This window comes from Sardina pilchardus, chromosome 2 (assembly GCF_963854185.1).
Source record: "Sardina pilchardus chromosome 2, fSarPil1.1, whole genome shotgun sequence".
NCBI lineage: Eukaryota > Metazoa > Chordata > Actinopteri > Clupeiformes > Clupeidae > Sardina > Sardina pilchardus.
This window is the reverse complement of record NC_084995.1, coordinates 30,837,772-30,865,174: the sequence shown is the minus strand read 5'-3', so window position 1 is coordinate 30,865,174 and position 27,403 is coordinate 30,837,772. Positions and strand designations below refer to the sequence as shown.

Below are 27,403 nucleotides of genomic sequence, written 5' to 3'. Positions count from 1 at the left end.
ATGTTAATAGGAGGGCCGATAAACAAGACAGCATATTTTCCATGGAACAAGAAGCACCCCTTTTAGGGACTGCTGTTTGCATCTCCAGGTGGCCCATGAGGAGATATTCCTGCTTCTGGAGATGGAACGGCAACCCTGATGAAACCACTTTGCCAGGTTGTTCAGGAGGAAGCAACATAATGCAACATTGCCTCAGTATACTGTACACATGACACAAAAATGTCACAGATATGGGAACATTATTATCCCCATACAAGCTTACTGAGGAGTCATGCATTTCTCCTCTCTGAGAAGACGGCAAAAAAAAGTCTAAAAATAAAAAACAATACTGGCTGGGTAAATGTTTTTCTTTCGGTCCCGGTTAAATATTTCATTTAGGAGAGAGAAACGTTTTGGAGGATCAAACACAACTCACTAATCACACAGATGGAAACACGCACAGTAAGCACGCATAACGAGCTTCAGATCAACAGTTTCTTCGTGGGAGAGGGTGATGGAATGTTCCATTTAAACACCATCTTGCCAACGAGACATGCAACGACTTAGAGGGCAAGCTAATGGGGGGCAGAGAAAGGCTACTGGAGGGCAAGGGGAGAGGGAGGGGGGGTGGTCAGCCCCTGGGACAAGCTCATCTAGGAGGAGATACAGAAGTGTGCTGTGCTATTTTAGGGCAAAATCAGCTCGGAGCCAGAGCAGCCCGGGAGAAGTCAAGTGGGATTTAACGATGATAAAGTGAGTAGTCTGCCGTCTGATTTCCTCACACTTGTCAGAAAAGGGAGGCTGGTAGAATCATGTCTGTGACGAAGGAACACAAACAGGCTTGTCCCTTTTCACTCCGAGCACAGTAGACATGCTCATCTCAAACATTTGCTGTCAAACTGTGTTTACTGTGTAATATCACAATCAAGGCCATTCCTCAGAGTATTATCACAAGTATAAAACCAAAAGAAAACAGGAAACATAACATAAAAGAGTCCAGTAGAGTAAAACCAGCAGTGTCCAATAGAAGTTTAGGATTCCATTCACGCTATTTGGACCAGACATGGACCAATTATCCTCAACACCGAACCAGCCCCATCATCAATCTCCAGCCTCCCCATCTTCACACATCACACCATTATCTAGACTTGTATTCTGTCATTGAACACAACAACAATGTCCCCGGGCAGGGGCCACCTCTTGTGAAAGTGTTCCTGACTGTTCTGTGTTTTCCTGAAAGAGAGTATCAATGCATGCAAGCAGAAGGACACTATCATTATCGAACAATAACTAGTGCTCACAAAATGCCCTGCCCTGGGTGTGGATGCAGACTTTAGTGGTTCTCCTCTGCTGGTCACACATAATCTAGTCATTCATAGACCTGGACGAATGCTTTTCAAAAACACACAACCCATAAATATCAGTCATTTCAGCCTATTTATTTGTTGTCTGGTCTCCAGGGCACACACACACACACACACACACACACACACACACACACAGACACACCGTGCCCGTTTTAATTGGCTGGCCAACCCGACTCTTTGAGCACAGCTTGCACTGGGTGCTGGGGAGGCAGACATCATGAAGCAGGATAAAGCCCGTTTAGCTTAGACGACCACCGCGAGGGCTGGACACAGGGGGTGCCTGGAGTCTGATCAGTCTGCTTACCCCCGTGTGAGGCTCGTAAGCAAGGTTGGACACGGACCACGCTTAATTGCCACTGCCGTTATCGACAGGCTTCGGAGCGTTCAGTGTGCAGAGTGGCATTTCAATCCGCCTCTCCACGGCCATCTTAATGGCCTGTGCATGCGTGGATGTGTGTGCATCAATGAGCTGTAACAAACAAGGCTTGTTGTCTGAGGTGTCTGCGGATGTTCGCTAGTGGACGGATTGGAAATGATGAAAACAAGAAAAGAGAAACATCGATTCAAATGGAAAAAAGTCGAGAAAGTATTTGTTAAAGTATAAAGTTAAATTCTTTTTTAAAGCATGTCATCAACAGCTGTACATCTGAACTGTTTTTTAAATGCTCTGCCTCATATTATGCAATGCCTGTTTATCCACTTCAAGGTGACTTCAGAAAAGAGGTTTATGTCCGCATCCGAGACAGTGATGGAGGGGCCTAACAACTTTAATCACACCATTAAATAGGATCATTAGGTCCTCTGTACGTGATGGGCTCATTAATGGCGTTCAGCATGGGCTTCAGCAGACACCACCCTGCTGTCCTCCACCGTGTTATGTTGTCATGACGCGACTAGCTGTATAGCTCAAAACACATCATCTCTAATATCATGGCCTGATAACATTCCTCATGACTCAAACTTCTCTCTAACGACTTGGACTTGACTCAGACTCAAACACTGGGGACTCAAGACTGGACTCGGACTCGACCACAACACTGATTAGTGTTACGGATTTAAAGTTCTGAGGTGGATTTTGAAATGCACTGTAGTAGCACGCACGGCATTTTGATGTAATGTTTTTCCTTCACATCTATGATGTTTGAATGAATCAACGCTTCATTTAACTCCATTTCCACCAAACAGCTATGAAATCCATAATCATGAGCTGAGAACAGCCTTCAGAGTAACAGGCTTCTCTACAGCTCATCATCCACGCTTGGATGAGTAGGCTACTCGTGTTCTTCCTGTTCGTGCAGAACTTCACCCATCCTGTGCTTAACATCGCCCATGTTAAATTAACACTGAAAGCAACACACACAAGAAAAATGGTGTCTGGGGAATGGAATACATTTCAAGGTGAGGATCATATGCTATATGACATGCTGCCAAGTAAGTAATTACAGTAGGCTGAAATGGAGAACAGCCATATAGGAAAGATCCCAGTCTCAAAGCAGTTTGGAAATAGCCAAGAACGCCCCCTGTAGTCATAGCTGTAGTCATATGTTGGCAAAAGCAGACGCCAAATGTGTTCATATGGGAAAACTGTTTGAATCTGAAGAAATGCTGCTTATTATTTCTCTCAGAATGAATTCTGACAACGAATTTCACAGGGACATCGGGATCCCAGACACAACCATGAGCCACTTTTAAGCATAAAATGATGCTGCAAATGCACTAGGCTGAGCAGGTGCAGGTTTGATTCACTTGAAGTTAAATATTCCACTCATTCATTCACCCTTTATTTATTCTCGGGGATTCATTGAGGGTAGTCCTCATTTTCAGTTAAGCAGAGATTACAGTAAGAATTAAATAACAAGATATATAGGCCTAGTACAATAATTGTGGTAAAAAATGTTTAGGCCTAGGCCTATAAATAAAACAAAATAAAATAAATAATAAGATACCCTACATACAGTGGGGAGAACATGTACAGTATTTCATACCATGCGAAAGTTGCCTAAAAACAGGAATATAAAATCATCATTTGACAATTGATCTTAATGCCTTAATTCAAAAACTGAGTAAAAATCAAACCACCAAGGACACCAATTTTCTTTGTGATTGAAGAATGTATCGCAAATAAATAAATGTTCTTCCTCAAATGCTAGGGGGCATAAGTATTTGACCCCTATGGTAAATTCCCATAGGAGCAGGAGCATTTGTATATGTTTTTATTTTAATTGTTTTATTCTAAAGGCCAGCTACTGCATGGATCCAGGATATTATGCATCCCGATAAAGTTCCCTTGGCCTTTGGAATTAAAATAGCCCCACATCATCACATACCCTTCACCATAGCTAAAGATTGGCATGGTGTTTTTTCCAGTTGGCCTATTAGCTCGTTTGATGCTCATTGAGCTCAATGCAAATCATGTTCTCCCCACCGTAACATTAACATAACTCGCAACCAAATATTCAATATTCATATCTAACTTTTGACCTAACTAAGGTACTGACTTCAATGTCACATTTAATGAAGCATGATCGGACCATAATATACCAGAAAACAATTTCCCCTGAGAGGGCATAATGTTTCATCATGCAAGTACTGTTTTTGTTTTTCTTTGAAAACTGTTTGCTGTGCCTGGGGGCTGCGGCCTCCCTGTGCACCTCATAATGAAATTCTCTCTCCACACAATGCTTTAGCTCTCAAATGAGCCACTTGTTCCTGTCAAGTTTCTGTGGCAACTGGAGGGAACATGGCTGAAGGTATAATAAGCACCTGCCCCTTGCCAGCTGCTGTGTAGTCTTCACACAATGTCCCTCGGCATTCTCTTTACACCACCCACCCCCATCCTGCACACATGTGCGCGCACACACACACACACACACACACAGACACACACACATACTGTACACACACACACACACACACACACACACACACACACACGCACACGCACACGCACACGCACACGCACACGCGCGCACACACACACACACACAGACACACACACACCTATACAAGCACTCACGCACACACTTGTGTGTACCATTGCCTGGCATGACACTGCCATTAGTTAACTTCAATTGTTTACCATCATCTCTGCAAAAAAGCACGCCATGCTGCCTCCTCTCTCAGACAACAAAAGATGCTCTCACTTGTTTCCTTTCAGGTGAGCACTCAGGTACATCAGAGTGAACAACGCTGGCAGAGGGAGATGGGCACCGTTACGGGCTGTTGTGATTTGAGATGATGAGGAAGGGAAGGAAGAGACAATAGAAACGCTGCAAAGCTGCAAGGGACCTGAGCTTCCTCTGGGAAGAGAAATCCTTTTGATTTGATTTTTGAAGGCTTTCTTTTCATCCACTCGTCTTGAGGTGAATTATTCAAGTGGCGTTTGGGAAGGATCTAACATGGAGCACATGCAATGGCTTACCATGATTTCAACGTGACAGTTTGGAGCTAACATTGAAATAGTGTAAGGAAGGTTGCATTTGTCAAAACAGTGTTTTTTTTGTGGCCTCTAAACGTGTCCAGCGGATATATGAATAGGCCTGTTCCGTCCAGTCCTCTTTGATCCCACATCAGTATGCCTTTCAGCAAATGCACTGCGCCTCACGTCCACATCACTCCAGACAAGAAGCCCGTATCCCTTCACTGCAAAAAGTCTCTTGCCTGAAATATAGTCCTTCCTACAAGATTAAACAAGCCGTTCCTCAAAGAATGTCTGAGGATGAAATGACAGATAGAAGGTATAAAATAGAAGGTATGAAAAGAGTCTTCATCTCAGATGCCAGGCAAACTAGTGAGACCTCCTATTTTATTCTGAGGCATGAGTGGGAATTTCAATCAAGAGCAGTCCCCAAGAGTCCTACTGTCCAGACAAGGACATCGCAGTCGTATTATTGAGGAGGACATGTCATTGGAATTGGCAAAAACAAACTTATGTACAAGAAAATAATACAGCGGAACACAACGATTCATGTACTTCCACCACTGTGGTGGACATTGGGCCTTGAATCATTCTCTCAAGCCTGGTCCAGCAGTTGTTCTTTAAATTTGCTTCATCCGTGATATAAAACCACCTATTTCTGGCTCTGCAGTAAACTCTTCATTATGTTCAGCAAAAGGCTTTGGAAGCCTGACTGAATAGGCTGGAGCAGCAGGAAGCCCACAGAAGGTTCCGGTTCAGCAGGGGAGTGGCACGTAGAGTTCAGGCTCTCACCTCAGCCCCTGCACTGAGAGGCACATTGCCCTGCCCAATCACCAATAGAGCCTACAGATCACCTACAGCACAATATGACAGTCACTTACAGAAGATATAACAGGGTATTAACTAAACCTGAAGATTTTGGTTTTAAAGTAGTGTTTTTAAAGTACTATGTACTGTGTATCTCACAACAGCCAACTTAGATTCAGACACTTGGGATTGATGAAGTAAACTAGGAGAGGTGATGTAGTCTTTCGAAACAGGGTGATAATGACACAGGCCAGGGCCCCTCTCTGTCTCCGCCCTCCACCCCTAACCTCGACTGCAAGGTATGGAATAGATCCCTCCAGATGTCACAGTGCCCCGCTTCCACTGTTTCCAAGGGAACAAGGAGAACCAGACGGAAAAAAACCCGGCAGGGAGTGGGTGGATGGGAGGGAGGGAAGGAGACGATAGAGAGAGGGTGGCAGTGACAAGGTTGGAGTTGATCCCTTAGAGGGGTGACGGAAGAAAGGAGGGATGAGGAGGAGAAGAGGGAACCTTCCTGTCAGCAGTTTCTGTTAGGGTGACACTTGGGGTGGGGAGGCAATGAAGTGACCTGATGCCTCGATTTTATTCTTGAGCTTTGACTGAATGGTAAGGTGAGCTGGATATTTTACAACTGATTTATGGCTATAAGGAGATATTGCTTGAGTTATAACTGACGACTGACAGCCTAGTCGATTAAAAAAGAAAAGAAAAAAAGAAATGTGCCATGTTTTGTTTGAAACAAATTCATCTCAGCATCAGGGGTAATTTTTCTGTCAGCAGCCCATTAATAAATGAAGGGCATTAACTGCTAAATTAAGAATGCATGCCAGCTAAGGATCGGGTTCAGACCGATAGGAGCATCTGTCTGCTTCTATTTCAACTGAGAGCCCTCCCTTGGAAACTTGGATGCCTCGCCTCTGGAGCCGTGAAGGACGTGAATATGGGCTATTAGCGCCCTTTGTAACAAAGAACAACCACCGCCAACGCGCTTTGTGCAGATCAGACATAAAAAGGGTCAACTAACCACTTGATACTTGGCCCTTGGTGAAAATGCAACTTGTGTAACCTCTCCCTAAAAAATATTCAGAGAAAATGCTACTGAATGTACTACTACACAAATACTGAAACAGTAACAGTAAAAAAAACATGTCTAGATGCCTAATTTCAGTTTTATATGCCAGACCAAACGGTATCCCCATGAGAGATGCTGCTGAACTTGTGCCACAGCTGGTCAAGGACAATTTATTTAGTCCCACCCACAAAATAACAAAAATGTGCTAAAGTGTATTACCTAATATGTCATAGGAGCATTATGCATTGTATATCTATCACAAAATATACAAGCTATTTTTGTAGTCAAGAAAAGGTGTGTATTTTGCACTCAAGCCCACCACTGTGCTCTCTGCCTTTAGCTGTCAATTGATATTCAGTGGACGGAACCTTAGTGTCTACCCGAGGCCCTTCAGCTGGGACCACAGACCGAGCCGACGGTCGAATGTCTGACCCGCCGATGACCATATGCATCTCCAATCGGTGTGGAGCGTGCAGCTCCACCAACACCAACGGATCACCGATGGATCTCCGTCGACTAATTACAAGTAAATATATCATGCGCTGTCTTTAGTGAGCAAGAGCAGTTTTGGAAATGTGCACAAATTTTGGACAGTGCACAGGGTTTTAGGGCCAGATTTTTGTTGGAAGAGAAATGCCGTTTCTATCAGCACTTTTATGAGCATCAATGGACTGTGAGGGGTCACAATGCAGTTCCTTCGACAAATTACTCCATGCCTGTTGTCACATTCAAATGTTTTACTCACCAATAGAACATCGCCAATTTATCCTATAGCAGTTTGACGGTGATTTGGTGCACTTGAAGTGTACCTTTGAGCACTGTATCGAGACTTCAATTCTTTTCCATAAGCATATACCCAGCAAAGACCTATTCAAGTGATGCCACGACAGTTTTAGATCACCATGAATCCTAAAGCACCTGAGTGACATGGACAAATACATAGATACACACATAGTAAATGGAACGTAGTAGAATAATGTATTTCACTGCCTAAGACGAGACCCATTCACTCTCTTGTGACAAAGGGACGGGAGTCATTGTTGCCACAGCGAGAAAGTTACAGACTTAAGTTAAGTTAAAGACATGTGGCATTGTTCTGCTCACTGTTTGGCTGCTGCTAACTTGCCTATTAAATCATTTAAACCTCTGCCGTTTCCTCTTGAGCGTTATACCCTCTGAATTAATTATTAAATATCCAGTTTCGCTTCTGCTGTTCGCCATACTGCAGGAGGCTTTCTCTCCAGTGTTCACTTGTCGGCCCGATCACAACAGCTTTGAAAACACACACTTAACGGTCTACATGAGGCCCTCAAATTGACCATTACAGTCACATCAAAACTATAATTCTGTGTGTCTGTCTCACTGTATATCTACAGTACATGTCTTCATACCCTTCAAATGCATGAAAATATCCTAAGGAAGTGTGTGTGTGTGTGTGTGTGTGTGTGTGTGTGTGTGTGTGTGTGTACACCACACCTGTGTCTGTAAGTGTGTCTATCTGTGTTCAAGTGACAGAGATGTACTGCTATCCCCTATTCTGTCCAGTTAAGTGACACTTGAGCTTGAAATCACAGAAAGAGAGCCTGATAGTGAAACCTCCAGGTCCTGGCCCATAGGCTCCACTGAAACACTATAGGGGGCACACACAGAGACCTGCTTCTATTGTGCAACTGAGTGCCATGGCAAAGGGCTGTGGGTGTCAACAAAGGAGACAAATTGCTGTAACTTATCAGTCATCATTACACAGACATGCACGCAGGCACACATGCACGCACGCACACACACATTTACAGTCTAGTCAAAAACACTGCCAGTATTTTCTCTCGTAAGATGGATGCAAATAGATTTCTTGCTACATACAAAATGTCAAAAAAAGAAACAACAGGGGTATGCGTTTCTCCTGCTTTTGAATCATCAACACCCCAGAGAGAGCACACAATGAACTGACATACAGTGTCTTTATCCATCTGCACGAGGTGACAGCTGCATCTTTTGTTTACTATTGTTTACAGGTGACCATTGTTCAAGTTAATTCATAAAATGTGTGTATCTACTGTATGTCTGTGAGAAGTGTATTAATGATGTCCCTCCCACAGACACAGTGTCTTAAAATACACGACCCTGCTTGTGTATCAGAAATCACACACTTAATCATTTGAGTCAAATGAAGGTCAAAATGGGTATAAGGATTCACACGGATCGTTCAGCACTCCTGTTCCATTACTCTAGCCTGGGGGACAGAGGAATCCAGGAACCCATTTGGATGTGCTGTGGCAGATCCGTCTGGCCACTCTCCCATTGCCAAATCACAAGAGCTTATCCGGCATGGGGCAAGCCTTCTACGATGACAGACAGAGGAGGAAGGTTGGCACCACTTTTGTACACAACCAATGGCGGTGCTGATGGTGTATTAAACAGTATTCAACAACATGTGTGTTTTCTTTGAAATTGAGTAACCAACTACATTTACAACTTTTGTTTACAAGAAGGAAAAGTGTTTGCTGTGCCACCAAAAGATTAGGTGAGAGAGAAAAGTAAAGTGAACTGAGAGGGTCCTGAGGAGTTTCAGACTACTAGCTATCACTACTGACCTTGTCCTCCATGACAGTGGCGTGGCATGCTTTGTTCTGGCCTGATTAGGTATTTGAAATGCATAACAGGAAAATATGGCATGCAAACTGACACTGAATCTGGTGGTCATTATTCAAGACCACACAGAGCTGTGGCCTGTATTACAGGGGTTCAGTAGAAATAATGATCCTTTCTACAGACCTGAAATTGGTGGAGGCACTAGTATGCATGAGCCTTAATTACTGTGCAGAGGTGTGTGAGGTGTGTGTGTGTGTGTGTGTGTGTGTGTGTGTGTGTGTGTGTGCACGCGCGCATTTTCAATATGACACTTAATTGATCAAATGTATGAGACAACACAATGTAAAAATGTTCCTGCATTTGATGTGACAATGTTATTGCGATATCATGCACACAGCATGGCACATGGCACCTACAATGTCAGAAGTCTCCATTCTTCAAAAGAAGGTTTAGACTTCTAGCCATCTAGATATTTCACGGACTTACACTAACCCAGACTTCATGAGACACCCACGGTCACCATCACTTTGCGAAACATTGGTCAAGGCAAGCAAGAGAAAAAAAATAAAATACCGTATATACCCGAATATAAGACGACCCTGTATATAAGACGACCCCCCATTTTCCAGACTTTTTTTTTGGGGAAATTATTTTATTTGATTCTAGTGATAATTCATTGGAAGAAAACATTTGAACACCATTCATTAAATATTTGGATTAATTTATCCATGAGTGGGCATTTTTTAGTCATTATTTTGGTGCTCGCCACCTCCGAACGTTATATTCCGTGACTCCAAATTCTTTGGCAGCTTTCAGCACCATCAAGTTAATTCATAACACTGTCACTAATAATAAGCCTATTGTATTAGCACCCTCTACTGTTTCCCCCGCTTTCTCCCTTTCTCCCGTGATTTTGTCTAGACTATATGGCGAATATAAGACGACCCCCCCCCGTTTTTCAGCCTATTTTTAGGACAAAAACCTAGTCTTATATTCAGGTATATACGGTAATTGAGGCAGATGCAGAATTAACAGCCTGAATGAGACAAAGACTGGAAGATTTGGAAGGTAATGATGCCAACAGCCAGGAATAAGATATTGAGGTAGGACCAGTGAGAAGCCAGTAACGACCTTGGACTTCAAGGGCAGCTCCTTTTTTACTTGTTTTTTTTTTTTTATGGAGGAAGACACACATTCATTAGACTTAGCCAACAGCACACCACCACTCCTTTGAACAAGTCTCAGGGAGAAGGGGCTAAAGCGCTGAGAGAGATCAGATACCAGTCTCCTGGGCAGGGCTGAGCTGAGTTAAGATTTTAGAGGATCGGCTTGATTGGCGGCAGGGTAAACACCAAACATGGAGGAAATGGGTAGACAGCAGGGTGCTAATGCTGCTTACACTACCGAGAGCAAGAGACGAAGTGTGTGTTTTCTCGAAGTAAAATGCGCTAGTTGCAGGTGCTGCTGCTAATGATGGAAATAAAAAGCATTTGTGTGTGTGTGTGTGTGTGTGTGTGTGTGTGCGTGTGTACTGTATGTGGGTGGCTAACATTTTTTCTCTGTATATGAGAGATGTGCTCTCAAACCATCGACATCCGCAGCACAAAGATCCGACAAACAATTCAATGCATGGACCCATCTCAGTCCATGTGCAACTAAAAACTGACACCCTTTTCCTCTTGCATTGTGCAAAACTCTACAAATTGTTTCTTGATTGTACTGTAACTTACAAGAGGAGTTATCCACATTTGACATTAGCACACCATTGCTGTCCAGCACGGAGGAAAAGAGCCACTCAAACAGAAAGTTCAATATGAAACACTTTGCCTCCGTTAAGGGAGCATACTGATTGCTTAGCCTGTGAGTGAGTGCATTTGCTAAGCGGTGCATGATAATTCTCCATGGGAGACTGCTGGGGTCAACCCAAAGCGGATCATTGTTTTTATAACACCCGAGCACTGGAGAGTAATCCATCAAAAACAATCTTGAACAAAGTTTTTGGCCAACAACGATGTTTTTTTAGGATTGTGACTTGTGTGGTGGCTTTTAACACAATGCCACGATTCATCAAAAACTCATCTTCAAATTAATTTTGATGGGAAACTGCCATCCGAAGGATAGAAAAACATAGTTGTCATTCCGCCTGCCATCCAGGGTAGGCACTTTGTTATGTGGTTCGGGCCAGAAACAACTCTATGTACAGTACGAGAATGTGGTGAGAGAAGCCTTCACGACATAAAATTGCCAATGTCACCAAAAGACAATCAGCATCTTTAGCCAGTTTGCTTTCATAAATGCAAAAAGTATGCTTGTGCTGTTTCCAAGGGTTTCACATGGTTTTAGATCGCAAGTGTAAAACCAAAACTCCATAGTGCTTCTTTAATTATTTAAAGATTATTGAATAGTATGGATAGTACACAACAATATTGAATATTATGAAAAGTACACAACTTCATTTCAAATTCAGGCATACCTCATTACAGCACTAACGACACTCAAGATCTCCATAGAAACAGTGCTATGAAAAGCTCAAAAAGAATTTGCCTGGAACGTGGGAGGTCTACTGTGTGTGTTTGTGTGTTTGTGTGTGTGTGTGTGTGTGTGTGTGGGGGGGGGGGGGTTAGGGGTTAAGTTGTCCACATGCATTGACAGTTTCTCTGTCTAAAATGAGGTTCAGAGCCTACAGCAAGGGAATGAGCTTTCAGACCAGACGAGTCCTGATGTATCTGCAGGGGGGATGCGTGGGAGCTAGACAAACGACATCCATTTTCCCATGCACAGTCCCAAAGCGCAAACACATAGCCTGTCTGTTTCTCTCTATATTGTACTGTATTTGTGTGTGTGGGTGCGTGTATGTGTGTGTGTGTGTGTGTGTGTGTGTGTGTGTGTGTGTGTGTGTGTGTGTGTGTGTGTGTGTGTGTGTGTGTGTGTGTGTGTGTGTGTGCGCGTGCGTGTGTGTGTGTGTGTGAAGTAAAGTAAAGAAAGTATGTGCATCAGCCCATGGTGTAAGTACAGCACCTAGTAAGAATAAACATTGTACTGTGCGTTTTTTTGTTCTGTTGTGATTCTTTATAATGGCCACGAATGAAGACATCAAGCCATGTTCATATTTCAAACTGTTCCACCTAAAATATGAACTTGTAGTGTGACAATAAGTCAGCATGGAGAGAACTCATGTCATGTTGCCGTCTTGAACAAAAATATAAAGACATGAAACACAATCCTCCATTCTGCTGTGGGCCCGAACCGAGTTCCGAGTAACCGAGTAATTCTTCCCTCTAAGTGATATAAAACACTCAGGAATAGCTCTCACAGAGATAGGAGGTGTATTAAAATATAGAGGAATGGTTAGAGTGAGGGTCTGTCTTGTCTCTGTAAAGAGATACCCTCATCCACTCAGACTTTTTACTCGGTTTCAAACGGCACCCGCTGGTGTAACAACCTGCCATTTTTGTAGGAACAGGGGAACTCATGAAAATAGTCATTTTAATGAAGAGAATATCGCTCAATCAAGATGATATATCAGAGGAAGAAAAAAACAATTTTAGTTCCCAGCACCATCATGAAAGCTATAATGTCATTTCAGATTTGATTTGTGGAACAGCCTTTACCTGATGTCTATACCATGGCCCACCACAACAATAACAACAGGAGCATTCAGGATGATGTTATCTGCTTTATGAGTGGACCAAGTGGAATCTATGTTCATTGGCATTGACATTTGGGGCTGTGTTGTTGGTTGAGGCTGGAGTTGGATCATTTGTCCATGTTCAAAGCACACTCTAGTAGCCTTTGATCACACTTCAGTTCAGCGGTTCTCCTTTAACTCCTTAAATATTCCACAGGCCTCATCCAAAGATATTTTTTTTTGCAATTAATACCATTCATCACCATGCACACCTTATCAGCACCATTGTTCCAAAAATATTTCCTCTGAATGGAATCAAAGCAGCACCACTGAACGTTTCTTTTCTTCCTTAGCTTAAACCCTAATCAGTGTCATCTGAGAGCTCTATTTTTTGTGATTAGCCTTTTTTATTAAAGCTTTTGGAAGATAAGCAGTCAAGACGAGAGCTCTACTTTGAGGTTCTGGAGTGCTAGCACAAGAAGCCACACTTCGCTTATTCTCAAGATTTTGCACTGTTATAAGAAATAGCAGAGGTGTGGACTCGAGTCATGTGACTTGGACTCGAGTCAGACTCGAGTCATGAATTTGATGACTTTAGACTCGACTTGACAAAATATAAAAAGACTTGCAACTCGACTTGGACTTTAACATCAATGACTCGGACTTTCACTTGGACTTGCGCCTATTGACTTGTAAAGACTTGCTACTTCCCATAAAAAAAACGAAAGACAAAAAGATAAAATGTAGACACGGACTATATTTATGTGTGTGCGGCTGTGCGTGAGACAATGCGCGTATTCGGCACAAAATCCAATCAAATCACTTACTGTAGCCTAGATTGTTTTGATTCGACAGCGGCCAACCACGCGGAACAAGCTAGACAACATGCAGGGCCAGACAACGGACGTGAATGCTCCAGCAAAATGATACCTAAGATTATTTCGTTAATTTGTTTGCCTACAAAAATTACGTGGAGACCAACAAGAAAGGAATGACTGTGTAGAACTTGTTAAATTCCTCCCAGCTTCATCGACATATGCCTGGTAGGCTACTATGAAACCAAACTGGTAGCCTACCCTACTGATTCTGTTGTCTAATTGATTGATTTAACCACGATTAGGATTAGGCTTTTAAAAGGTGGAACATTTTCACCTCAAACATGAGCTGTACTATCATAGCCACTGCGTCTTTTTATGTACATTCACATTAAATCCATTCCACTAACATTATCAGGAGGAGAATAGGCTACGATAACGTTTTATTTTGAGCACTGGTTGTTACTCATTGGATACATATCAAACTCCATGTCACGGTAGAGTAAGTTAAGCACCCACCCAATTAAACATGACCAAGGAAAAAGTGAACGGGACAACAATGCCATGCCACGGTAACCTACCTAAATCATAGAAGTTAACATTGCTAGATATTTTACTATGACATCAGAAATATTTTCTTTACCTTGTCAATTTTTTTGAACATTCATTTTATTTAATGAAAACGTATATCCTTGAACTATGTGTGACTATTTTTCTAACCGAATGAAACCTAATTACGTTAACATACTTCTTAAAGTGACAGGCACTCAATTAGACCTACACACCACCCTGTAATATCATTAAAGACAAGTGTAATCAATATGAAGTATTCAAATTACTGAATATTTTTAGCTATAAGTAATTATGCAGATCCTAAAATACTATAAATTGTTAACAAAATATGTCAAGTTTATGAATTCAAAATATGAAATAGACACAAGACACTAGCCTGGAAAACCAGCGCCAACTGCTGGACGGCAAAATGTTTTGCCTGCATTTGGGTCTGGCCTCGGACCACTGTACATTTTGAAAACACTGCCCTGAATCTGGCAGATGGCAACTAAACCAATCACAACGCAGAGATGTGTTTTGAATCAACGCGGGCGAGGCAGAGGGCTCTGGGGCGGGGTTTTGAGGGAGCGTTGGCCTATAGGCACAGACACGGTTTGAAAGACAACGGGTTGTGCTCATCAACAATGTTCCGTTGTATCCATTCATCGAGGCCAGACTAAATTAGACATCCAATCCATTTAGGCTGGTTTATCAGGCTAACAAGACACACCATTTTCTCTGTGTGTGGACTGGAGGTTTGAGCAGAGACTAGATTGCCACTGCTGTGAGTTATCTGTATCCCCCTTATGGCAATACGGTTTTGCCTACATTTTCGTAATGTAATAAACATGGTCACATGTTATAAAACTATTTCAGCTTGTGTAGGCCTATCAGTGGTTTCTTAACAAATTGAACACATATTTTAACACATAGGGCCTATATTTCATTGAGAATGTGCTAGAGATACCATTTGACATTTCTGCTGGACAGATTTGCATCTCAATCTCTCCAGCACACACAAATTCAATTGACAAAATACCTGTTTCACTCGATTTTTAAAAAGACTCGAAAGGACTCGAAAGTCAGACAGTAGGACTTGGGACTTGACTTGAGACTTGTTGGCCTTTGACTTGGACTTGACTTGGGACTTGCCTGTCTTGACTCGGGACTTGACTCGGGACTTGAGGGCAATGAATTGAGACTAACTTGTGACTTGCCAAACAATGACTTTGTCCCACCTCTGAGAAATAGTAAGAAGAATACAGCCAATCCATATGGTAGCTTGCTATGGCAGTAACGTTGATGGACAATGTTTTACAGTCCTTTAAAACGATGTCTCATTATTCACGACAGGAATACAGACAGCCCTGCAAACACATTTGTTGTGTTATATGTAATAGTGTTGTCAGCATGGCCATAAACACACTGAGACCTCCTGAAATTAAATACATAATGGGAGCAGTGAAGGAGGTGATGGTTCCAGATCAGCAACGTTTCGACCCTGCTGGGTCTTCATCAGGCAATCAGGCCTGATGAAGACCCTGTAAGGTCGAGACATTACTTTTTGAAAACATTAAATGGGAGCTAAAAGCAGTGTTGCAGACATTACACTCTTTTTATTGAGGCTACAGTAGTTCCATTTGTCCTGCACCTGCCAAGAGGTGGGATGTGCACACAGCTACTCTTTTTGAACCGAACCTCTAGTGTAAGACCATGTTCATGCCACAACGTTTAAAAATATTAGGACACTTGGCAATTTTATCAAGGTCTTTGGTGATAAGTTGAAGAAAGTAATCAAAAGCAAACCGTAGAGAAAGACAAGAAATCAGGCCAGGGGCACATTATGGATGAGCATTGGCATCTCTAAAATTCTGAAGCAGCAGCAGCACTTGACAAGCTCAAGAACACGGACAACACGGACAAAACGGATAGAAACACCGTCAGCTCAACTTCCAAGTATTTGTTACCATGACAGGACAGCTCAGGTTTTCACTGCAATAGATCATTCTGCAGCATGTGAGAGCCATATGAACCGTAACCATCCTTTGGGCACAGAGTGGACCCTAATTCCTGAAGAAAACAGATGTGGGCTTCCATACAACATAGGGGATACTGCCAGTATTATTTGCATATTATAAATTGTTTCATGCGACAACAACTTATTGACTGTCTTGAGACATTAACAAACCAATGAACATTTTTAGCGAGCACTCGAGCTGTAGGTTACAACATTTGCAAAATAGAAAATGAATGCACACAGACATTGTCCGAAAACTTTTCCTGCTGCTAAATGTTGAAGAAAATAATCTATAACACTTAGCCTAGATTTTCCAATGCGTTTTTGCCTCAAGTGATACATTATAATGGCATCAATAAGCAAATCCTCTTTCCATCGTAAACTGTTAAGAAGACAGCGCCAGGTTGCTCTTGTGAACCAGTACATCATATAGGTTCATGTTATTGCAGTGACATTGTCTTGCATCGAGAAGAAAGACACGCGAATTTAAACCAGTTGTATCCCCCGCACATATACTAATCCTATAGTTCGCCTATAAACATACAGTAATTGACGATACATTTTTTTTTTATCAGTAATCCTCGGTAAGTCATCATGGTTGCTTGAAAATCCACAGACGCTCTCGACACATTTCGCCGTCTCCCCAATGGAGAAACATTAGTTATCAATACTGTCATACTAAGATTCACTCCGCTAGTATGTAATCAAAATCCAGCATAAAAGTCTAACCTGATCCTGTTGTTGAGCAGGCTTTGCTGGTGCGTTTGTCTCTTTGGCTGAAGTCATAGCGAGGAAACCGCTACAGCGAGCAGCTGACAACTGGACAGACCGGGAGAACCTCACGTGTAGAGTTTCTGAAGCGCAAACGAAACCAAAATGCTGTGCTCTGCGGCGCGCAATCGAATTTGAGTGCGTGTATGAGAGTGGGAGGAGGGGAGGTGGGTCAACGATGATGATGACAATGGCAGCAGGTTTTCTCAACTCCCGCGGAAAGTAAAAACGGAATGTCAACCTTACATCACCATAACAGCCTTCCAAGAGTGAGCAAACTAACTTAATACGTTGGGTTATCTGCTCCGAGGAGATGGTGTTAACAACAGAAAATAAATAATTTGCTCATTTCAACACACGTTTATACACAGTCTTCTCTCTGAAATATTATGTGGACTAGGGAACACTAGATGTTAGATGTAGGATACTGATGGATCCACAGTGGCACGATTTCTGTAAACTTGGATACATTGATTGGTTTACTGAAATAGGGTTGTCCTGTGGTCTGATTACCAGCAATTACCAGAATAAAATCCACACAAATGCCTACGCCAATATGCCATACCCCCTACTACAACATAATGAATACAAAGACTTCAGTTGACTTTTCTTTATAGAGATGGCAGTAGAAATGCAGGACCTCTTAGCATTAGAGACCAATATACAGTACTCTGTATAGGCAAGAAAGAGGAATTTAACAATCATGGCAATCCATGGAAAGAAAACTATTGAATACCAATGCTTCTACTGCAATTTCTTCATGTTTCACATCCAATAGTTATACATTTTGTATTCTGTCACAATTGTAAAGCAGTCATTCAAACAATAAAGATACAGTTGGGTTGACTTGTGAGACAACTGTAACCACTTCTCATGTGGAGGAGAGATTTTACAAATGGTAATTAACACTGCAATGCACTGGGTTCATTCCCATTACAGTTTTAATCTGTGTGGCTATTTAAGCTGCCATCTGTTAATTAAAGTCAAGACAGGTTCTCCTGTGAACATTGTTTCACACACACACACACACACACACACACACACACACGCAAACTGTAAGTAAATTTGAGTTTTATCTCAAAGTGCACGTGTCCTTTGCCCCTGGTCTCTCTGTTTATAGCCTCTCTACCTGGACGAGTTCCTCTCCTCTCGGCCCACTCCTGCACTGCGTCACAGGTCCATCTCCATGTGCTCTTGCCCAGCCCAGCCACCTCCTCCTGATTCACACTCACATGCCCAACTACCATGTGAGCTAAAGTCTTCACATTTTAATGGAGAGAACTCAAAGTGTTCTGCCACTGAGTGACATGGCAGACAGGCTATGGTCAAACCCAACCCTCCTGTAGACCTGTACTACTGCATAAGGCAAAGCATGGGCCTCCACATTTGGATACTCAATATTTCACCACTCTTCTTATGAAACGCATGCGCAACACATGGGAGGCATATGGTAGGAAAATAAATGATGATACATGAATGTGTTTACAGTTGTCACTGAAGTGACCTAAGATGACGGCATACCTCAGCTCTGTAAATTGACAATTACCTTAGCCAATGATCTGGCAAATAGTAGCCAACCGTATGCAGACCAAACTGATAAGCAACAAAACGTGCAGCACCCAGGCTTCCTGCGAGAAGTGGAAGACATACATGCAAAAGAGAGAGAGAGAGAGGGAGAGGGAGAGAGGGAGGCACCATATGCATGGACTAAACCTCTGCTACCGCTAATTATAGCTCTCACGACCAAGCACGTCCATCCTTTAGTCACAGTGCATAACAAAAAGGGCCAGAGGTCATCTCCAACAGCACAGGCAATCAGTCTGCTGTGATTGGCAAAGCTCCTAATGAAGTGCTTTACCTGAGATGAGGACGACACATTACATTGAAATGGCGAAACACTCAATCTGGTCTGTATGGACGGGACACTGCGTGCTACATTATTTATGGCAGGAGTCTGGTCAGGGTGGGAGGAGCAGCTCTACTCAGCCTGACTAACATGGGGAGGTCTAAGACATCGCAAAGACTTTGGGGGAGGATTTGTGTTTGCATGGTGAGGTGGATGCATGCATGTGTGTGTGTGTGTGTGTGTGTGTGTGTGTGTGTGTGTGTGTGTTTGTGTGAGACAGTGTGAGAGAGAGAGTGAGAGAGAGAGAGAGAGAGAGAGAGAGAGAGAGAGAGAGAGAGTGTGTGCCTTTCTCTCTGTGTGTGTGTTTGGTGTGTGTGTATGTGTGTGATGGGGTCAGGGTAGTGTATGTCTTGTTTGTTTTTTTCTTGCAGCACACCAGCAAGTGAGCTATACCTGAGTGTCTGTGACACCTAGAATACGTGTGGAAGTTCCAGAGAACTCTGGAGCAGTTCTCATCATTACTGTATCCAGACAGGCAGCCTCTACATCCAGATGTCAAATCACAACTCCACTAGAGAATACAGAGGTTCAAAATGAGCTGTTGGACAACATAATTGACATCACACACAGCACAACTCACTGCTGGACAGTGTCCTATAAAACTCGCAGGGTGTTGGGATGATTGGGCCAATGTGAAGTATACAATCTAGAGGTGTGTGTGTGTAGCGCAGAGATCTGTGGATATGGGCGATGAGAAGTAAAGGCAACGCATTTAAGAGGGTTTTGTTTTCATCAAACACCCTGTCATTTGTTCACAGTGAAGGGGAGTAAACCAATCTGGCCTCAACTCCTACCTTTCACAGCAACCTGTGTCTAAATGTGGCACTGCCTTTCCAAAAGTGTGAGGGCTTCCTGAGCAGCCTGCCTCAAAGTAACTTTTCTCTGAGCCCAAACCAATCAGCTGAAATGACATGTGTTCACTGACAGATGTATCCATTAAAACAGCTGTTGATGAGGAGCTACTCGATCCGTAATGTCTTTTAATAGCAGCAGCCTTTGCTCATCTGCCTCTCTCCTTGGTGGAGTGTTGCCTTGGCAACATAGCTAGTTTTTTTGGTATTAGGGCTGATGGCGCTGCTTTGAGACTATGCACTCGAATATGAAAACCTACAGTAGAGTTTACCATCAATAGCCCACATAACATAGCCAATGCCAATATTCTTTGATTATTTTTAATTCAGTTGAAATCAGAATTTGGAAACATTCGCAGCAACGACTAGGGAGTCAGTCTTACACACATGAGTAAAGCCACAATACATTTGGAGGTTTACAAATGTTAAGCAGGTGGACACCTGCCTTTACTTAGGAAACAGTACGAAACCATTTGTTCATGCCAGTCCTACTCTAAATCACTTCATTGCAAACAGCTTTAGCATCCTAACGCAACATTGGGATATAAATATACTGCCATCTAAAAAGCTTCAGAGTAATAATATTTGCTTCTGTACTAATCGATTTTCAAAATGGAATCCAGACAGGGGAATATTCAAACCAATTGAGTGGTTAATCACCCCTACCGAGATGTGTGAGAAAGCATATGGACAAACTAGAGAGATGAGCTCTGTTTATATTAGCACAATCTGCGATAGTGCATAACTGATGCTGTGGCGTAAGCTATGTCTCTGTCTCCAATAAGCACTCATTACTGAGCCAGGCTTTCAGAGATGGGATTCAACATCCAATGCCCAAAAATACAACACAAATCAATCCATCAAATAAAAAATAAAAAATCATAAGGCAATTCTGAGGAGTAGTCACTTATTTTTGTAACATAAGCACATTTTTGATAACACTTGCCCTCAATAATTTATTACGAGCCAGGCACAGTTCATAATGTCATATAAATATTGCATAATACAAACATTTGCCGTGAGCACCATTCAGTGGGGTTGTCTATTCACTCTCGGTCAGATGTGCTTTTAAGATTAGAATTAGCATGCCACGTTAGAGCTGTCATCACCTCCAATCCAACCAATCGGAGTCCTCCAGTCTGGCAGCTGAAAACTACAGGGGATGATGGTCAACAAAGATAAACCATTATCTACAAGGACTCAAGAGTAAGCCTCCCACCCCTGAAGTGCTGCAAAAACCCAGTGTAGCTTACAAAACACAAAACTGTTTTCATGGTACAAAGAGAAATTGATTCATACATCTTAGAGGCCTTTCAAAATGATCTGCTTTATCCATTCCAGCTCTCCTTCACTGAGGTCAGAGGCCAAGGTCATTCCGCTCTGTTGCCGTAATTAGTGAAATCAGTCTTCTCGTTGCCTGTCTGGAACACGATTTCTTCCTTCACCTTCCCAAATCCCGAAACTAGACCTCTCCTTATAGATGAGAACACCCTGTGCTATCTCCTTTGTGCTATCTATTTTGTGTAACAAAACTCAGTACAAGTGTGTAGACCTTAGAGGGTTTGCCTGAGATAAGGGTCATCTAAAATGAACGGAGCTGGGTCATCACACACCCAGCTGAATGGGCTGAGACAATCATGGCAATGGCATAAGCTACACTTCAGTCCCGCGAAAGGTCAACTTCATTTCCCGTTAATGGGACCCACCACTAGTTTCTGTGGGAAAGAGGTGAGCCAGCACAGAGACAAGGCACAGCACACTGTGGATCAGACAGACAGAAGCAGAAGATAATATGCTCTCACAATAACACCTCATGTACAGTATGCAGCAACGCATTCATGTGCTGAAGTGTTTCATACGGGGTTTTTTTTTAGTTCAATCACTTGGTGGGCTGAAGGGTTGTTTCTCTTGTCCGCCTACTCTAGACTATTTCCAGTGTGCGATGCTGGGTTTTCATACCTGATTCACTTCCCTGGGCTTACAACTGTCCATTCCTTCTAAACTGTCACTTACAATTTCTATTCCGCTTTAGGTTATGTTTTAGAATTCATATTGTTTTTTAGCCTATTTACCTGTGATAAAAAGCAATGCCATAACTGACATGGTGTCTGACTCATAGCTCTCCTTATCCATATATTCGTAACCTTATGAGGACACTGTATACACTTTAAGCTCTTCTACAACCAAACACTTCCAAAGGTGGCTACTGCCCCCTTTTTATCCACTATCAATCTTGCATGCATTGGATCCTTGAGAGGATATTCTGCATGTAAGGCATGCTAATAAGTTTTATCCTGGCAGGCTTCTGATTGTCTTTGGTTCCCCTCCCCTTCCATCACTCTACCAAAAAGGCCCCGAATAAGAACGAGAAAAGATGGCATATCTCTTTAGCTTCTATTCACATTCCCTGGGTAAGGCATCTCAAATATACAGTACATATTGTGTGCTGTTTTGAGCACTATAATTCAGCTTGCTTTGCCTAAAGAGAAAGGGAATAATAGCTGTGAAGTGCACTTGATGAGAAGATCTGTCTCAAATGACTCATGCATTTGGCCCTTCTCTTGCTCACGAGTGCTTCGTCCTTAAATGTTCATCAGTGAACAGCAGTAGTGCGATTCCCAGGCTGCACGGGGCGGACCCTGGACCCTGGACCCTGAGCACGGTGGCTGGATTCACCAGAGTGCGGGTCAGACTGGAACCCACTGGCAGCTGCCCGTGTCCAGTTGAGCGAGCGAGCGCTGTCCCGTCCTCCCCACCCTCTGGACCCTGTCCAGCTGGCTGCTTGTGCAGTTCATGTCCCCTCCCTCTCTCTCTCTCTCTTTCTCTTTCTCCCTCTCTCTCTCTCTCTCTTCCTTTCTCTCTCTCAGTTCACCCTACAGAAGGGTTTCAATTTGGAAGCAAATGCTGCCACACCTGCTGGGCTAATTTACTCAGTGCAAATCACGGCCATCCCAACCCTCGCTCACTGCCCTGGCACGAGCCTGTGTGCTCAGTGAAGGTTAAATCTATTAGCCACACTGACTGCACACGCCAGCAGGGCAGGGCTATTAAAGAGGACGTTCGCTGGGTTCAGGTCGGCACAGCTTCCTGGGAATATAGATGTGGGAGAGCAGAGCAGCAGTAACGTTAACACTCTGACAATCGCTCAGCCCAAGTTCAATTCCTGAACCCGCCGTTTGGAGTACAAGGTGCTTTGAATAAAAGCGCCGGCTAAATACCAGTCAACTTTAACTTCAACTTTAGGAATGCAAACACTGACACCCATACTAAAGTACAATTCATATACAGTATATGCAATTCACACACACACACACACACACACACACACATACACACACACACATGCAAACTGATGCATAATAACCTCAACTACAGTAACTGTAACTGCACCCAAACAAGATTCCTGTTTACTGATACCTTACAACTGCATTTGTAATTGTGAGTTGTGAGTGAACCGGTTGTCTGATTCCCTACAGCTGCTGTCGCAGTGAAGCTGCAGAATCAAATGACTATGCTGGAACTCTCTGATAGGAAGGAAGTCAATATACTGTATTTAGAAAAACTGTCAGTTGGATGTCACCGAGTACCTGGGGGTGTGTACAGGGCCCCCTGGCTGTTAGAGAGTTGTCCTATATCAACCCCCAGGGTAGCCAGGATGTTGTGTGTCCATATGTCTGTGAATGTGTCAGTTTCTATATCCATCTGGTGACAGTACACAAACTACTTGAAGTTAGTTGAATGTAGCGTCATGAACAAAGTACAGAGGCACAATTAGCACTATCAAATATATACACACCACTGATTAAGTGGATGAGGGCCAGCTGCTCCTGTCAGGCTTTCTGACTGACATGGATGGAGCTTGTGAAAAAATGGCTAATGACACAGCAACCCTGTTTAGATGTGGAGGGGAAAAAATACAATGATAAATCATGTTGCTTCTCTTTAATAATATTCCAATGTTTGTTTTCTAATAACCAAGGAAACAGAAAGTTTTAAAAATAAACCTTTTGGAAAAATAGCCTGGGTGCAGCCGAACTTTAGCCCCGCCAGGCTATTGAAAAGATGTTCTAATGCAGGCAATCACTTGCCTGTCACAGAACCATTTCTTTGCACTTACTGACGTCATTACTGAGCCTGTCAGGTCTCAGAAACAGCACTCTAGCAATAGAACCGAAAAGTAAGTGGACACTGAACGAAAGTACCGGTAGGCCAGTCTGTTCAGAACAAAAAATCAAAAAAAGTATCTGGGAAAAAAGTTGTGACAGTTCTTTTGGCTGGAAGTATTTTATTCTAGTTCAAATTAGTCTACGTCTCCTCTCCCTTCAACACTTTTGTACCATGACGTGGCCAAGAAATGTTCCTGACTTGACAGTGAACAATTGCTGAGAACGGGTAGGGTAGACACACTGCTCTCTCCATCACTGCCCCCTGGAACCAAGCTTAGAGAAACACAGATGCACCTCTGCAAAAGGGCCTCCTCCCCTTCTTTAGTAAAAGCCACACACTGGGCCTGAAGCACAGCTAACCACAACTCATGGTTGACATCTCTTCCATTAAAATATAAATATTTAATCAGGGCAAATGCATAGCGCCTAATCCTGAAAACTACACACTGCTAAGTAAAGTCCCATCAATAAGACAATTCTAGGGACACCTCCAGGAGCATTACTGTTCTAATGTGAACCAGTGACACAGAGTGTACAACAGTGTTCACAGGTTGAAACATGGTACTGTGATGTGTAATAATATGGACATATCTTAAGGTCTACTTTATCTCGTAAAGTAGTCTTTTTGAGTTGTATCTATCAAGCGCTTCTGACTTATTGTATATGCAATCATTTTATCAATAGTTAATAGTGGCTTTGTCCAAAGTGATATGGTATGGAAATAAAACAAACCACAAACATCATTAAAATAAAACCGAAACAACTTACAAAAGAAACAAGCATACAGGCAGCTTTGTGCAATTTCATCATTTAAAATGAGGGATGTTGCAGAAAATAATGAGTCTACTAGAACAGAGTAGTTTTGAGAAACGCCCACCAATGCTATACTCGTTAGGCTCACATTAACTCCTCGTTAGGGTGGCATTAACAAAGATTCACACTTAACCTAAAATTCCTCAGATCTCATCCTGACCAAACTGAAGTTTGCTAGTTAAATAAATGAAATGACCTGAAGAATGAATGAGAAAAAATTGTGTGGGCTGTAGCTATGGGTATGGACATGGACACATTACGATGAACAAGTAATTTTGAGGAAGATTTATAGACAAGGAACAATTGGTACTGTACTGTATGTGAACGTAGAACACAAGGACAGATGAAAAGACATCCGCTGTGCTAATGCACTAAAAGAAATATCTCATTCAGGTTGGGCACGCTTCTTCTCTCTTCTCTTAATACAAAAGTGCAAAATTGCTCTCATAACTGACTGAGACTAATCCCATCTATCGTGCTCTTGCTCCAGAGAGGCCGCTTTACCCGTAAATTGTCCTTTCAGACCCTCCTATGAATCCATTAAGATAAACAACAACGTCCACATGCGAGACGTGAGGAAACATTCTGTGGGCTCTCCACTGGCTCCCAATGTCAACAAGACATTAACAACAATTACACAGATCTAATATCTCTCATCTTCCAGGAAATCGTATACACTGTCGATTTTTTGGAAACAAACATTTTTAAGTACTGCAGCTATGCCTGTGGCAACGATCGCATGGTGAGAAAAAATACCCTCTCTCGAAAACAGGTTTAGTCTCTTAGCAAAGCCAGACGTTTGTGAAAGGACAGAACTGGGACTCGATTGTCCTCTCTGTCGGAGACGCCTCTGGATCAATAGGCAGCACCTCCCATGATGCCGTTCAACTTCAGCTCCAAATGGAAGTAATGCTGCTCTCTATTAGAGAGACACTTGGATAGCAGAAATATCAATAGCCATACAAAGGGGGGCGAGTCACAGCAGAAAACTGCAGCGACCACCAACAAACTGAGCACAAGATGGTGGTGCAGGGGTGGTGGAGGAGGAGGAGGTGGAGGAGGTGGTGGTGGTGGTGGGGAGGGGGGGCTGGGAGGCAAGTACACTACAAAACGATTAAAAGAAACACGCTTCCACAGAGTCCCCAGGGACATGTGGCTTTGTGTTCGCACATTCATTTCTCCCCACAAATCCCACCTCTGGATGCCGAGGCAAGTGAGGTGGTGGTGGGTGGTGGGTGGAGGGTGGCGGGGGCGTGCTGGGGAAACCCTCTCATCAGCAGAGCCAGCGATCGGAACGGCGAGGCTCCCACAAGACCCAAAACAAACTCCACGACGCGCACAAATCCACCACACTGAGAGACTTTGGGAGAAAGCAAATAACGTTTTTCTTCAAACAGAGAAATACTTAAAGGACTCAAAGGAGGTAAACACTGAGAGAGCTTGACAAACTGGCTCTGTGATACCATATGCAGTGAGAAAGTGGGCATGGCGTCTTCTTTCGAAAGGATTCGCTACATTAAAGGGAAGTTGTGAAAAAAAATGTCTCAAAATCTTGGCTTTTAAGTGAGCTCAAATTGTGCATACCTCCTGTGAATTATTTAGAATATTATGCAAACGACTTCATTCAGCCTGTGAGTAAGGCAGATGATATCTCTCACTTGTTTGGGATACACACAAATGTGATGCCATACATGTGCAGTATGGAGAATAGAATGGCGGAAATGATGCCCATGATATATTACAGTAAACGTTCATGAGCAACAGCACTTAAATCGCACTCATTCATTTAGAGAGTAAAATGGTGGTTTGGTGAGGCCAAAGTAATGGCATGTTAATGACTGCTGAATCTGATAGTTAGAGCTGGCTGCTGCTTTCTTGTCTAGTCTATCAGCTCAACACGTTTGTCACCTGTTTCAGCCCTTACAGCTATGCTCCAGATTAGATATTTCATTTAGAATGCAAGTGTAGATCTGGAGCATACTTAGCACGTTTCTAATGAAACTTGACCCAGAATTGATAGCAGGGCTTCAGGTTGTCAGTGATTCAGTGATTCAGATGGCTAATTTTCATAAGGACACTGTATAAAAGATCACTTTGGCCTTGGGTTGGGGGCCAAGGAGAGACAATATCAGGTAACTTAGTACATTTTTCCGTTGAGACATAATTGGAACTCTGACAGCAAAAAACACAAGAATTGGATTCAATGAATTACATCAGAGCCGAAGAAAACAGACCATCCAGTAAGTCATTACCAATCCACTTATTCACATGTACATAAAGTGAATAAAACAACAACTGCTGACAGAGCATGTTAAGTGTTCTGTTCAGCAGTTTGCACACTTAGATTTAAGATATAATTGGACGTTGGAATCTGCTGACCACGCAAGCTGTGCAGTCTATGAAGTAATCTACAGACTACTGTACATTAAGAAAGCACACACAGGCTTTCAAAGAGAGCGGACGCCTCCCGTTATGGACTACCCTGACTAAACCACTACATTATGAACATGTGTGATGTGCTGTGAGCGTGTGATGACTTACTTGGTGTAGAAAATTACAACCTTTCATCACTGTGAAAACCCGGTTTCAATGAATTCCATGACTTCACTTCAATATATTTAAGTGGTCCCTTTTCCTTTTAAACATAGCCCG

The 27,403-nt window shown here is 42.8% G+C and overlaps 1 protein-coding gene across 1 annotated transcript in view; it reads right to left on the bottom strand.

Moving 5' to 3' along the window:
* LOC134070233 (dipeptidyl aminopeptidase-like protein 6) overlaps positions 1-27,403 on the bottom strand; it is a 96,891-nt gene that overhangs the window by 35,221 nt on the left and 34,267 nt on the right. The window lies entirely within an intron of this gene.